The following is a 15,145-nucleotide window of genomic DNA, read 5'->3' as shown; positions in this document are numbered from 1 at the left end:
TGTTGTAGAATTAGGAATGTTAGGAATTAAAATTAAATATTTTGATTATGCAATGATACATGATGGAAAAAATACACTGACTAATTCGGAAAACAAGAAATCATGATTTTCAGCTATATAAGACACGTTTAACAGAAAATATTATTGTTATGGCCGGCAACATCTTTTGATCCATGACAATGAGTAACAAATTATTAAAATAATAAAAAATATAACCTGAAAAAAGCAGAAAAAATAATGACTTTAGATACTAAATGTACCTGCAATTATAGAATTACCCAAACACACACACACACACACACATACAAACATATATATATATATATATATCCGTTGCGTAAGTCTTATTTATTTACACACTTGTGCCGTCAAACTGTTTTATAAATGCAATATAATACTCGAGGCAGTAATAAAAATATTTATTGAACAATAATATTTTAATTAAAAAGAATAGCCATTAAAAAGGACAATAGGAAAAAAAACACAAGCAAACAATTCAGTCAAACGTTCAAAAGCAGCGGTGTAGTAGGCCATACAGGCTTTCAGTGAAATATAGCCTAAATATAAAGTTATGAAACTTTAAACTCTTAAAACTACATTCCATGACACAATAACAGTAGTCTTTGTCAAAAAAAAAAAAAAACCTGTATTTGACACTGACAACAATGAAACAGTCCCAGTGCTGATACTGGGGGAATATAGCACGGCAGGAAAAGACTCTCAACCAATCAGATTTGACACCCAGAAAGCAGAAAATTACAATATAATGGAGACAAGTTTTGAGAACTGCAAAGACGACAGCACTGCGTAAACCTTTCAGCCGCTGCCTCAGAAGACGCAGTGTGGCGGTGACACATTGTCAAGTTATGAATAAGAAACCATCTGTAATGCAAACCCCTCCATGCTACTGTTGTTGTTGTCTCTGCCGCATGCCTACTAACACAACGTCATTGCCATAAAAACCAATGCAGATATTCTGGGAAACTAAAGAGTGCCACGGGACGCACAAATCAGATCTGAACAGTTGTGGTACACAGTGTAGACAGTCAATCATTTAGATCAGATTCAAATCGGATACACAAATATCCAAATATTCTAAGAGCCCATTTATCTAGGATATACTGGTCTCTAGACAGGACTTAGATCCCCCTCTCTGTGCTATTTTACAATAGTATGTCCATTTAGTGACAATCATGATCCAGATCACTTAGTAAAGTAAGAGCTCACCTCTCCTCAATGACTCATGAAATTCAAAAGGTGAAGGATGAGTTACAGGCCACAGTGCAACACGATTTGAACAAACCCTACGTCAGTAACAGTGATGCTTGATTTAGCAAATGCCTTATACAGTAGAATCTCCTCAAGACTACATGAGCTGAATAAGCAGCAATAGATTATATCATCTGTGTTCTTGCAAAGCAAAAGTTCCCACAGAGAGTAGATGTTCTGGGCTCTAGGTCTGAAAAACACTGTCTTGCAGTTTCCCACATACCTAGTTAGTTCTTTACTGTAGACTACGGCCTCTCAAGGACTGACTGGCGCTGGCAAAGTACCTTTCCCAGACTTCCTGTCGCATTCAATTAGAGTCTTTATCTACAAGTCTTCTAAGTTCCTGTTCAAACTCGATGCGGATCGAGCGATATCCCTGCCTTTGGCCAGAGCTGTGCGAGCAATCCCGTTCTGCTGATGAAGCACTTCCCACAGGAGGAGACGGGCCAGACGAGGGCCGGGGGCCGTTAGACGTGTGGAGGAACGTTGTTATCATGGGCCGGGCTCACAGAGTCTCTCGCACCTGCAGCTTCGACCCCACCATTCCCATTCATGTGCTGGCTGGTTCTCTGCTAGTGGCTAAAGAAAGTGAAAATTATAGGTGATCGCACATGCTTGAGTGCTGATTTATGGTTGAGAAAGGCAGCGCTGACTTCTGCCGCTTTGTTTAATTTGTTTAACACGCTATGCTTCAGGTACTTGTACAATTATGCCTGCTGAAGCTATAAAATGGCTTCATATAAATGAAACCAGCCAGTTAACAAAATACCATGCCATAAAGAAGTAGAATACACCAAGCCATTGGCGAAAGAAACAGTCAGCTGGTCCACCGCAGCAAACCAGCAGCGCACCTTCTGCACCCAAACCCCTCGTACGGCGAGCGATCAAGTATTTGTGCACATGGTAAAGAGCCAAATTCTGCATTCTCACTGTCAACAGCCATGACTGTCCAGAGGAAAAGCAGGATTACACTGTCTATTGATTTTCATTGGACCTCGAGTGAAAGAAATGGTGAATGGTACAATTACTTTTCCCATAAAGAATAAAGAGTCATGGTTCTTATCTAAAGTTCTCCGTGCCAAAACGGCGAGGGGCAGAGAGCGATTTCACCTGAGATGCAAACAATAGACGTAGACATAACAACAGAGGAATGTGGAAGGTCATGCCCCGGTCTTGGATTTGCTTGCTGCATTGTGAAAGAGCTTTTAGTCGCTATCATGGTGGCCTATAATTCCAGTGCATGAGGTTTATTAGCAACAGAAGGGCTGGACAAAACACCAAAAAAGTGTGTGATGAATCAAAACAATGTAAATCTGGTGCCGGTCTTGTTCATTACCTCCTTTGGAGTCTATGCTGAGAAAGACCTTCCTAGTGGTTTGAGAGATTGAAGTTGTGATACAGTTATTTGTAGTGTAAACCCTGATGCATCTCTGACATGTGAAGGATCACCTAGCATGACCATGAGACCTGAGCTGCACTCAAACCCACCTGAAACCTTTCTGGGGTCCCGTTGGACTTGGCTCATGTTGCAGACCTCTAGAGTACATGCCAATCTTTCTCAACTGACCGCTTGTGGTCCAATCACACTGTTGAGAAAGTGTAAACAGGGCTTGAGATAGCCGGATCTCATATCACACAGACTTTCAAAACTGTCTAAAGAAAACACTTGAAATGTGCATTTCACTTCAGCAAGGTAAATTATCTTGAAAAAAAAAAGTATGTTGCACTCTGGAATGTCCAGAGGAAGTCTGGGCCTTTTGTTTTTTTTTCAGTAGTTGACATTGTGTCCTCTATTGCAACACCCCTCCCTACAGTGTATCCTCTGAACGATTATCCCATTATGCCATTAGAGCGCACTGACTGCCGGCACCCCTCTGCCAAATGACATGCAGACTGGGCAACACAAACTGAACATCAGCCAGCAGGTCACTGGGTTTGCAAGCCACATATTCCCTATTAACAATCTTGATGTGTGAAAGACCAGCATCTCTAGAATGGCCAGGGTTTAAGCTCTTCTCAAGCAGGATCAATCCATAGTGTCCAGTCCTGCACCTGGAGGACCACCTTCCAGCAGTGTTTAGCTTCAACCCCATTAAACACACCAGAAGCAGGCAATCAGGGGCTTCAGGATCACTTGAAACTTACAGACAGGTTTGTTGAATCAGGATTGGACACCCTGCTTAAGATAAAAAGGGAGACTTTACACGGGTATCTTTAGAAAGCTGACATTTGATAGTATCCTGTTCAAGAATTACTTATACTATTACAGTAATTATATAACAATATTGTGTTAGTGTGTTAGTGCCTGATGTGTGCCATCTCTGCACCAATAGTGGAGCCAAATGGACTTGCACAATTATTAACTGCCAAACAGGTTTTCCCAAACATTCCCCAAACAGCCCAAACTCACACCAGCGGTCGAGTCAGTGGACACTTCACATGCTCGGCTCAAACAGAGTGAGGTTTCGAATCGCATGTTCAGGATGTCAAACCAATGGAAAAAGCTGGAAAAAACTGCACAAATCATGTGTAAGCTCAGCACTGTAACTGGATGGGTTTGGTTCAAGTCAGTACGTGGTGAGATATACGCCGATATGGCCATTGAGCGAGACCCCAGGTGTGATTTTGCCAAGTAAGACATGTTCCTGGTTCAACATGTTTTGTTGATCCTGGAACAACATTCTAGTCCGAAAATGTAGTCCTAAACCTAACCCTATCCATAACTTATCCCTTAAATCAAAGGCGAATAGCACGGATGTAGAAGCACCTAACCCTTAGTTTAAAAAAAAAAAAAAAAAAAAAAAAAAAAAAAAAGAAGCACCTAACCCTAATCGTAAGCCTAAACTTGACATAAACTGTAAACTTATCCCTCAAATCTGATTGGTTGATTGGAATGTTGTTCCAGGATCAACAAACATGTTGTACTTGGTGAAATCACATCTGTCCAGTGTGTGAATGATGTGTCCTGTAGCATTGGCTGTAGAAATGAAGATGAAGGCCATGATGACTGTGAACTCCAGACACAACAGTTGCGTAAGGTTCAGAGACTCGTCTCATCTTCACTGGAGGTTGTGCTGCACGTGCCTGTGAAAGTGTGCCAACATTCTCTGTCTTACTTCCATTTTTACCTTAAAACCAGGACAAGACTACTGGGAGAACAGATGGGGAAACAGCGGCATTACAACGGATCAGATAATGCTTCACATGCGTCTTTCTCTAAAAATACTCACTCACACACACTCATACATGTATACAAATATTTGCAAATATACATAAGCATCATGGCCACGCCCCGCTAAGAGAAGATATGATGGTCATTTCCTGTTGCAGGAAGACATGGGCTGCTTTAATAAGAGCATTACACTGTCCCTGAGGACGTGATTTAACAAGCAGAGACCAAGACAACCGCATGTCCTCTTCTGCTGTCCCGTCACAGAAGCCGTCGTCTTTAAAACAATCGTTTACATAAGAAAGAAAAATGTATCGTATATATCATATCAGTCAAATGTTCTTTGTTTCATTGGAGACAAAAGGATATGTTTTAAAGTTTAAGTTGCAATGGCTGTCGAAAGGACAGAAAGAGATAATTGTACAAATTGTACATTGCATTTCACATCTTCTTGTGTCAAGAACAAACCTGAAATGTAAGTTTTTCACACACACAAACTTCACTCTCAGATGTTACTGTAGCTCTCCAGACTCATCTGCACATGAGGATATTCAAGCTTGCTGTGGCTGGTTGCATCAGGTTTAACAACAATGACATGAAACACTAAACGCAACACATTAAGTTAGAAAATGCAGAAATGAGAATGAGATTTGAAGGGCTGCAGACAGAAGGGAAGACTGACTTGCATCTGTTCCCACACACAAAGCTGTCAAATGACTTTGAAGACTTGGAATTCATCACACAAGTCATATGCATAATGTTTATGTTTTTATGGCACTTTTTGAACTTTCGTTGCATGGAAAAGTGCAGCAAGGACATTTGCTTAACATCTCCCTTTGTGTGCAACAGGACTGATACAACATCAAGATGATTCAATTATATCAGAATTGTTTTTTTTGTTTTTTTTGTTAACTGTTCCTTCAACAACTCAACATGTGATCACATTATATAAATGGTGTGTGTTAACATGAGGGAAGATATATGGCAACAGCATCTGAAGCCTCGAGTGTTTAGCATCAGATCAGACTGATAGCACATGCTGAGATCTGTTTCAACTGAACACATGAACACACACCGAGACCAGTCTCACACCAGTTTCATCTTAGTAGCTATTTTGGGGAAATAGTGTCTCAAAAACTGTTAATGGTTGATGTTAAAGGGTTAGTTCACCCAAAAATGAAAATTCTGTCAGTAATTACTCACCCTCATGTTGTTCCGACCCCGTAAGACCTTCGTTCATCTTCGGAACACAAATTAAGATATTATTGATTAAATCTGAGAGCTGGATCACTCCTCCATAGGCTTCTAAAGACACTATAACTTGCTGGCCCAGAAAATGCATTAAAGACATCGTTAATATAGTCCAAGTGACTCCAGTGGCCCAATCTTAAGTTTATCAAGCGACGAGAATACTTTTTGTGCGCAAAAAAAAAAAAAAAAAAAAAAAAAAAAAGACTTTATTCCACTATTCATTTCCTTCTCTCTGGGCCTCGAGTTTTTTCACGTAGTGTTTTAACGCAGCGCGTCTGTGTTGTACGTCACACGTAGGGTCACTATTGGCTGACGCTGGTCATGTGTGTGATGCGTGTGATGTGCAACACAGAAGCGCTGCGCTATTACACTACGTGAAAAAACTCGAGGCTCAGAGAGAAGGAAATAAATAGTGGAATAAAGTCTTTTTTTTTTTTTTTTTGCGCACAGGAGTGAGACAGCACTCAGATTTAATCAAAAATATCTTAATTTGTGTTCCGAAGATGAACGAAGGTCTTACGGGGTTGGAACAACATGAGAGAGAGTAATTACTGACAGAATTTTCATTTTTGGGTGAACTAACCCTTTAACTGGTAACGGTTTGCTTAAAAAGTATGTTTGTAAGATCTCTCTTTAAAACAGTTGACACTTGCTTTGATATTTTGTTATACTACAACATATAACATGTTTAAGTGTTGAAATACTTGAATCACTGTGCATTTACACTTTGGTGGATGCATTGCCTTATATGGCTAAAATGAAATGTCTTACAATGTAGCCTATATTTTTATTATTTATCAAACAGATCACTAATAGAATGCACTGGAATTTCTGACTGTCTAGGACATATTATTGATGTTATTTACTTGAATAATACCAAGAAATATGAAAACACATTACATTTTTTTATATGCAATCCAAGTTTAAAATGTATGCATATGTGTTTTAACCTTATAAGTTCTGGAGTTTTTACTGCCATTAAAGTTTGTTTGGCTATGTATTAATAATAATTATAATAATATGTTTTACTTTGAAAGGGTTATTAGCTCATACAACACAATGTCCTGTCCAGAGAGACAAGTGATTTGTTTGTACAGACAGTTGTTCATACTTAACAGAAGAAATGATGTCAGCGTCAGTCGGATTACTTTATATGAATTGAAATGACTGATGACTGTATCGTTATCAAACATGAAACATGAAAAAGCTTGATTCCAAAAGACTAATGACTGGAAATAGCAGTTGTATGTTCACTTGTAAAAATTTGACTATAAAAATTTGACTATAAAACTGTTAAATAAATACAAAATCCATTTCTGAATAGCCACAATTATGTGAAAAAGTATGTGTTTTTCATGTTTTATCATGAGTCATTGTTCATGTTTAAATGTTCAACCACCCACTATATAAGCACAAAACTTTCTTCTAAACAGACACAAGTATGTAGGTTTTGGACTGACTTTGCTTTACTGTAAACATAACGTCCATAAAAATGTAATTCTGGGCAATGTGCCTTGCACAATCTCTATTATGACATGCCGAGATCAAATCCAAACACTGTGTGCTTATTTTGTAGCTCAGCATCATATTATATGACGTGAGCCCTGGACACAGACAGTCCGTGGCTTCAGCTCATGTATGGCTTTAAAGGTAGAGTATGTATGTTTTACATTCTCTTAATTCAGTTTATTAAAGTTTATAAAAAAAATGTTTTTAATTCTGCTTGGTGCCACTAGTGTCACAGAAACTACATCACCTTTAAAGGTGGTTTTGTCTCACTGATCAGGCCATCAACATTAGGGACAATGTACATTCATCTTTAATTCATCAGCTGTCAATCCTCATCTTTTACCGCAGTGTTTTAGGCCACAGAGTCCCTTGACGAACCGCTGAGACATGCATCGCTTTCTCAAGTCCTTTCACAGAGTTTACACTCCAACAGAGACTCAACATTAGAGAATATAGAAGACATTCAGCATTACATCAGTCTGGACTCTCAAGAGTCTCTTTAATTAACTCTGACCACTCTGTGCTCTAAACCAATCACAGTCAACCCATCAATTTACATAAATCCCTCAAGTTCGTTCAACTTCTGAACGTGCAAAGCTGAAGCCATTAGACTAAATGAGTCTACTGCAGTTCATAGACTTTTCAGGGTCTTGAACCCGGATAATGGCTGATCTTACAGGAATACACTGAATTATTTCTGGATCAGCCACTATATCCCATATCTATGGCATGCTGCTGACTGCCACGGACCATAAATAAGACTCATAAACCAGTTATAAAAAGAACACAATTAATTCCCAATGGAAGTCAAGCAGGCCGTCGTCAAAGCCAGGAGTTTTCACATTTTTGAAAGCCAAGTGCCACCAAAAACTATGAATGTAGGTATGTTTATACCGTGCAACACAATAATCAATATGATATTATAAAAACAACATGTTGACTTTATTATCTTTGTACAAAAACAAATGTATAAAATATTACCTGGAATATTTACTTCGTACTAAGTTGACTGTGTATCTAGTTAAAGATTTAACATGGTTGACGTGTTTATCTTGTTTGGTTGGTAAATAAATGCTTCAGTAAGACAGTGATACTGGTGTCTTCTCATCCTAGCTTGCTCTAATATTGTTGTCAGATTCAAATGTGAACAGCAAAAAGAGACAAGAGGGAGTGAAGTTGAATCTGAGACTTAACAACTAAAACAAGTGTTAAAGCAGCCATATTGTGTGCGGTAACCGTCAGTCCCATATGCTTTCCATAAACTCTGAATATTCCTTTTAATCAGCCTTAAAGTCCAAGAACTGTCTCCATTCATAATCTGCTGTCAGATTAGTGTTTCACATGTTGATGATAGTTTACTTGAGAATCTTCAAGAGTTCTCTCAGTGGGAAAAAGATATAACATATGCATTTGTTTTATAACATCTTCACAATTTCCATATGGTATCTGTGCCTGCAGGAACAGGAATGCCTGTCATTTACCGAGGTCTACACAATCTCATGTGCTTCATTTTAAATGCCTGTTTATTAATTATTTTCCCAATATCAAGATTTTTCATCATTTATTATGACACAACGCTTCTCCACTATTGACAAGTTTTTTCACTGTTATATGTACGCTGTTACACATCTTCTGAAAGAGTATAGAATCTCTGGATCCAAAAACAAGTGAAACTGCCTAATGTTATTGAATGAAATTAAAGCTCCAGGACTGTGAAGCTATGAGGGTGTTGATGGACTCGATCTACTCCATCTGTGTTTTGATAATCTTTCAGAATCTGATCCGGACGTTGTCTTTTGACAAAAATAATATTTTCTTAGCTTTTTGTTTAAAGAGTTCATCATACTATAAGAATAGCCTGTACGTTTCAGATCTGAAAACTATCTTGTTAGTCCAAAAACAGCTTTTATTTTAACCAAGCCCAGATAACGACGAATGAGCCTAAGATAGGTGAAAGACTACCTCTACAGAAGATCAACACCTACTTCATCATTGTCACTTTAGCCCCGCCCACTGGTGTGTTAGTGAGATGATGAGGAGAGAAGAGTGATACAGGATCACTGGACTAAAAATAACATTACCTTCCAAAGGATCCTAATGCCAGGAATGTGCTTATTTATTTTCAACAATGTGAATGTCTCAGTTGAGCATTATTTAATTCTATTCTGTACATTTCACTGTGGATCCTTTGGTAAATCAGTCGCAATTCCGGCACAGGTTTTGCAAACAGACTTTTATGATAGACTCGACAGTAATGCCACAACATGTACGTGACTGTGTTAATTCTGATGCCTGATCTGTGACCAGTGATTTCTGATATGTAATGATTCATGTGCAGTCAGATTTTCTTTGTCTATGTGTCAGTAAATCTAACCAGTGATTAATCGGTCAACTTCTCCCTTTACAATCGACTCTCGCCAAAACTCCCGTTATAATCAATGAATCTCTAACGTTGAGTTACAATAACGAGATCACTGCATTCACGAGCTCAACATGTCTGTGATCGGCTACATGCTCATCGCTGCAACCTTTCATGCTATAAATCTAAATATAATGCTATTGATCTAAATGATAATGCTATAATCAACACTTTAACATTATAAGTGCACCCTAGTAAACATTATAATATAATACAACAATATAGTTAATGACCCCTTTACATTTTTTATTTTTGTTTTTTAATGAAACTTACCCACATTCAAAAGTTGATAAAAAAATAAAAAATAAAAAAAAATGAATGAAGCTATAACAAATTGTTGAATGTTTACATATTCATGCAACAAAATATTCTGGTGGCCATGAAAGTTTTGTGAATATGATAAAAAAAATGCTGGCATTGGCTGGACTAGTTAAATTTGGACTGAATGTGCAAGCTATTCAATGCATGATGTAGTTGCACAGCCTCTGAAACCAGCTGACACATGCAGACACTTTTCACTATTTAATTAATACCATCAAGTTCTGGCCGTGTTGAGCATAATTCATCAGTTTAGGAAATGTCATATTAACAAAGAGAGTTATACTGCAGATTTCCCCCCAAAAGCAGTGCAGAAACTATTAAAAGACTTTGCATTTCCCCTCTGGGTTTGTTGATGACATGTTTAAACACACACAAACCTGATGCCCGTTAGTCTGACGTATATTCCAAACATCTCCAGCTGAACGACTACATCATCATGGCATTAATGTCACCTGCGACGTCCCATCGCTGTGTAACTCTCTCAAAACAAACATTCCTGCATGCAAAACCACCAGACCACCATCATAGCGACTAGATTGATGCGTTAATATTACCTACACATCAATGTAGCCCTCAGACAGATCTCACACAGGTGGCGAGACAGACGTGTGTTGCCTGCAGCAGCTGACAGATGCACAGATCCACTTACCATCCCGCAGAATGCTGATCAGCAAAACCACCTCAGCACAAGATGAATGAATCCTCACACACACACACACACATGCAGAGGCTCAGCAGCAGCTGCAAAAGGAGAACGAGAGTGAGCACATGAAGGCCAGAGAGACCGAATGCGCCCGGCACAATGGAGTTCAGGAAATACCAGCAGGAGACGCAGATAAACGGAGGATATGAAAGCAGCGGACGGAGCTGAGGGAGGCGTCTCCACGGGGGACCACTGTGAGGAAAACCCAGCAGAACAACTCAAAATACATGTGAATTCACTGATATAATATTTCTGTGAAAAGAAGATAGTGAAAAAAAAAAAAAAAATCCACCATGCATATCTTGATATCTACTGAGAGCCATGTCAACCGATTACTTTAAAATAAATATAAATGTATAAAAGAAGTGAAAATGCAGGGATTTTTTCTTCTAAATTACACAAACTAATGTCCAGAAAACTGGACAACTCTTTCTCAGTCCAGTAAGATTTTCTCTGATTTTATTTAACTTCCAGTAGTAAGGAACGAAACAATCACCAGTCGTGAAATACTGCGGGAAACACTTGTCAAGTCACGTCAGAAAGGAATCATTTATGTCAGCGTGTGTTGACATGCAGGCAAATGTCTAGCAAAGCTAATGTGCTATAATGAAACTGCTTTGAAAATATGACACCAGGCTATTTCCACATTTTACACTTGATACTGCTAATCCCTTTGATTCTTTGGAAATCGGGCTGTACCCGTTTAAGTATTTGGCTTCATCACTGGTGCTCTAGAGAGCCGATGGTGGACACATCCAGTCAGCATCTGCCTCTGATACAACAAGACTTCTAATGTGAGTCTGAAGCAATCATAGGTGTTTCCAATCCTGCTCCTGGAGGGCCACTGTCCTGCGGAGCTACAACTTGCCTCAACACACCTGCCTGGAAGCTTCTAGTGTGCCTAGTAAGACCTTGGTTAGGTGTTCAGGTGTAATAACTGGGGCTGGAGCTGAGCTCTGTGGACAGTGACCCTCCAGGAGCAGGACTGGTTTGCTGTTGGCAAAGATTTAGAAAGAACGGCACTGAACGGGCTGGCCACAGACTCATGAAAGTCTCACAAACCCATGGGATGTTTTACCAGCACAATCGTCTTTATTATGTTGAAGCATTTTCTATTCAAACAGGAAGTTGGGGCAGGACATATTGAAGGACTTGTCTTTTATAATAGCTTATCCAACGGCCCAGCACAACATATGCTGTTTGCTATTGGTAATCGAAGGTACGTGCTTTAAGAGGGAGAAACACTCTTATTATAGCTGACCATTTGATTGGACAATAAATTTGTGAACTATAGAGCATGAGCAGGAGATGATGCCATCGTTATGTTGTCCACATTCCTGAAGAACACTGCATTTGAAATCCATATATCTGCTAAAAGTTTATTTTACACACAACTACAGATATGGACTAACCTCTTTAATTTCATGGGGTCTTTAATACTCTTATTCAAAAATGACACACTCAGGCTGTTTACTGAACTCATGTAACTCAAGTACACACTTCCATGTTTCAGCAACTACTTGAAGCTCTTTTCTTTGGAACAGCCTTGATTAAATGCGGTTCATCGTTGCCAAACGCAATTAATACGACGCCAACCAGAGATCACAGTCGTGATATGGAAAGAGCATTTAAAAGGACATTTGAGCAACCAACAGAGCATTAACCTTCTGTAGGGCCAACCGCCGAGTGACATTTCACCAGCAGCGGCATCACACTGCTGGATAATTACAGGTTAAGAGGCTCGATCCATGTTCATTAGCTTATAGAATACATCTATGTCACCATTACAAATAAGCATTTAGGAACTTGAAGAAAATGAGAGGGATTTGTGTCTAAACTCAGTGTGACAATGCTAGGGTTTTGTGGGTTGTTGCCAGGCTGGTAGTATGAGGTTGCAGGGGTCTTTTGGTGGTTTCCATGTTGGTTCTCACTGGCTCAAGTCAAAAGCTCAGAGCTCACAGTCTGTAATGCTCTGGGCTGCGTTTCCTGAAACCTTCTTAACGCGACGTCGTTCTTAAGTTACACCTTAAGCTGTACCTTATCGTTAATACGTGTTTCTCGAAACCTTCTTAACGCGACGTCGTTCTTAAGTTACACCTTCAGCTGTACCTTATCGTTAATACGTGTTTCCCGAAACTTTCTTAGTTAAGTATACCTTCTGTTAGTCATACGTTCGGAAGGTTGGTCTGGACCACTCTTAGCTTTACCTTATCACTGTTGCAGGTCTATATGAATATAATTCTGAAGTTTTAATACACCCAGACAGTGCTCAATTAGGCGAATTCAAGTGTTTTCATGCAAAGAATAAAATTGTCATTACACTGATTGTTGTTAGATTTTTTTATTATATTATCCAAAGGTACATCAGCTGGCGAAGCATCAAAGGCTTAATAGTCTATTTAAAGGGAATGATTGTGGTGGGGAGTTTGCTCAAACTATGGCAGTGATACAGCGAATAGTTGTTCTAAAAGACGGCGTCGTCCGCGGATCGCTTTCAAAGGCCAGTGAAAGCATAGGCTACTGTCAGTTAAGTCCTATTCAGACGCTAATTGTTTATCATGGGCTCGTACGGTATTTTAAACATTTACAGGGCTAAATGAAAGCTCTAGCATAAGTTCTGCCGGGAAGACTCAATTGTTACGTCACTTTACCTTCTCATCTAATCCAATCACATTCTAATACTCGTGGTATAAAAGATTGGTACTTGCACACGTTTAAGTTCGCAGATGCTGACGCTTCCATTCACCTCCATCCTCCCCACCACCTCCAAGACGGATCCTTCCCTCCATCCCCCCCACCACCTCCAAGACGGATCCTTCCCTCCATCCCCCCCACCACCTCCAAGACGGATCCTTCCCTCCATCCTCCCCACCACCTCCAAGACGGATCCTTCCCTCCATCCTCCCCACCACCACCAAGACGGATGGTGGTGGTGGATCCTTCCCTCCATCGGATCTTCCCTCCATCCTCCCCACCACCTCCAAGACGGATCCTTCCCTCCATCCCCCCCCACCACCTCCAAGACGGATCCTTCCCTCCATCCCCCCCACCACCTCCAAGACGGATCCTTCCCTCCATCCTCCCCACCACCACCAAGACGGATCCTTCCCTCCATCCTCCCCACCACCACCAAGACGGATCCTTCCCTCCACCCTCCCCACCACCACCAAGACGGATCCTTCCCTCCATCCTCCCCACCACCACCAAGACGGATCCTTCCCTCCACCCTCCCCACCACCACCAAGACGGATCCTTCCCTCCACCCTCCCCACCACCACCAAGACGGATCCTTCCCTCCACCCTCCCCACCACCACCAAGACGGATCCTTCCCTCCTCCCTCCCCACCACCACCAAGACGGATCCTTCCCTCCATCCTCCCCACCACCACCAGGATGGTCCCTTCCCATACCTCACAGGGGGTCGGCTGCGCCCCTGCCTTTGTCTTCAGGCAGGATATGCAGAGTCCGGACCCTCAGATTGTGAGCTACGCCAAAGAACTTTATTGCTTGCTGGGCTGTTAATAAATGTATTATTGTCACAGTATTTATTCTCCCGAGTCTTTCTGGTAGAACTGATTTTATTGCCGTCCGAATCCATATTGTCAGTGTTTTTTTCTCAACCAACCCACGTAAAAATCCCTGGCCAAATTGTTTTTTGACAAACAGGTCGTGTGGGAATTTAATTGCCGTCTGAAACCACATCTCTGAGTTTACAAGAAGAGATTCAAAATCCACTGTTTAAATCCTTTTTGATCACTGCCGAGCACCGTATGTAAGATGCACACTTTTATTACTGAAATGCTGGAAAGTATTTACAAGAACAATATTTCATCGCAGCTCCACCTCAGCGAACAAAAAGGGGAAAGAGAAGAAAGCACGTAAAATTTTTGAAATGGTTATTGTGGCAGCAATATATGATCCAATTTTAAAATATGTAGGCTAGGCTATTATAGGCTATTATAGTTTGGATTATTTTTTATAATTCAGCAGCATCGCCTCCGGGTAACGTCACACGTAAGAAGGTATATCTTAAGCAGCTTCCTAAGATATGGTTCGGGGAAAACGCCTAGAAATGGTATACCTTTAGTTAAGTTATACCTTAAGAGTCTTCGTAGCGCGCCAAGAGACAACGTTATCAGGAAACCCAGCCCTGGACTCTAGATGACTTGGGTCAGTGACAGTCGTGATCTATACTTGGGGTTTGGGTCTTTGAAACATCCATAATAATGAGAAAGAGCATAAAAGAGCAATAGAAAGCGTTATGCTTGCCTTAGTTGCCTTCAGTGTTTAAGCACTCATTCCTGTGGTCGACCTGTCTGTACACTTTGAAAGGTTTTACTTAGAATCGTATATTTAATTGAGATGGGATTGTGCAGCATTGGTGATGGGGAATGTTTGGGAGAAGAGTTGTGTAGGGTTACGAGAGTGAACGACTGATACTGAGTTAATAATTAATGTGATGATGGTGGAGCGGGAATAGACAGTTGAATTAAAATCATGAGCT

At 40.3% G+C, this 15,145-nt stretch overlaps 1 protein-coding gene across 1 annotated transcript in view; it reads right to left on the bottom strand.

Annotated features, from left to right (window-relative positions):
• The window catches only part of septin4b (septin 4b), a 33,012-nt gene extending 29,567 nt beyond the window's left edge, over positions 1 to 3,445 (bottom strand). The window contains exon 1 of the mRNA XM_082181128.1: positions 2,758 to 3,445. The gene's annotated coding sequence lies outside the window, so the exon portion shown is untranslated. The remainder of the gene's footprint in view (positions 1 to 2,757) is intronic.
• Positions 3,446 to 15,145: the final 11,700 nt, after the last annotated feature.

This window comes from Leuciscus leuciscus (genome assembly GCF_965113295.1).
Source record: "Leuciscus leuciscus genome assembly, chromosome: 9".
Classification (NCBI taxonomy): Eukaryota; Metazoa; Chordata; class Actinopteri; order Cypriniformes; family Leuciscidae; genus Leuciscus; species Leuciscus leuciscus.
This window is presented reverse-complemented; position numbering and strand designations above follow the sequence as displayed.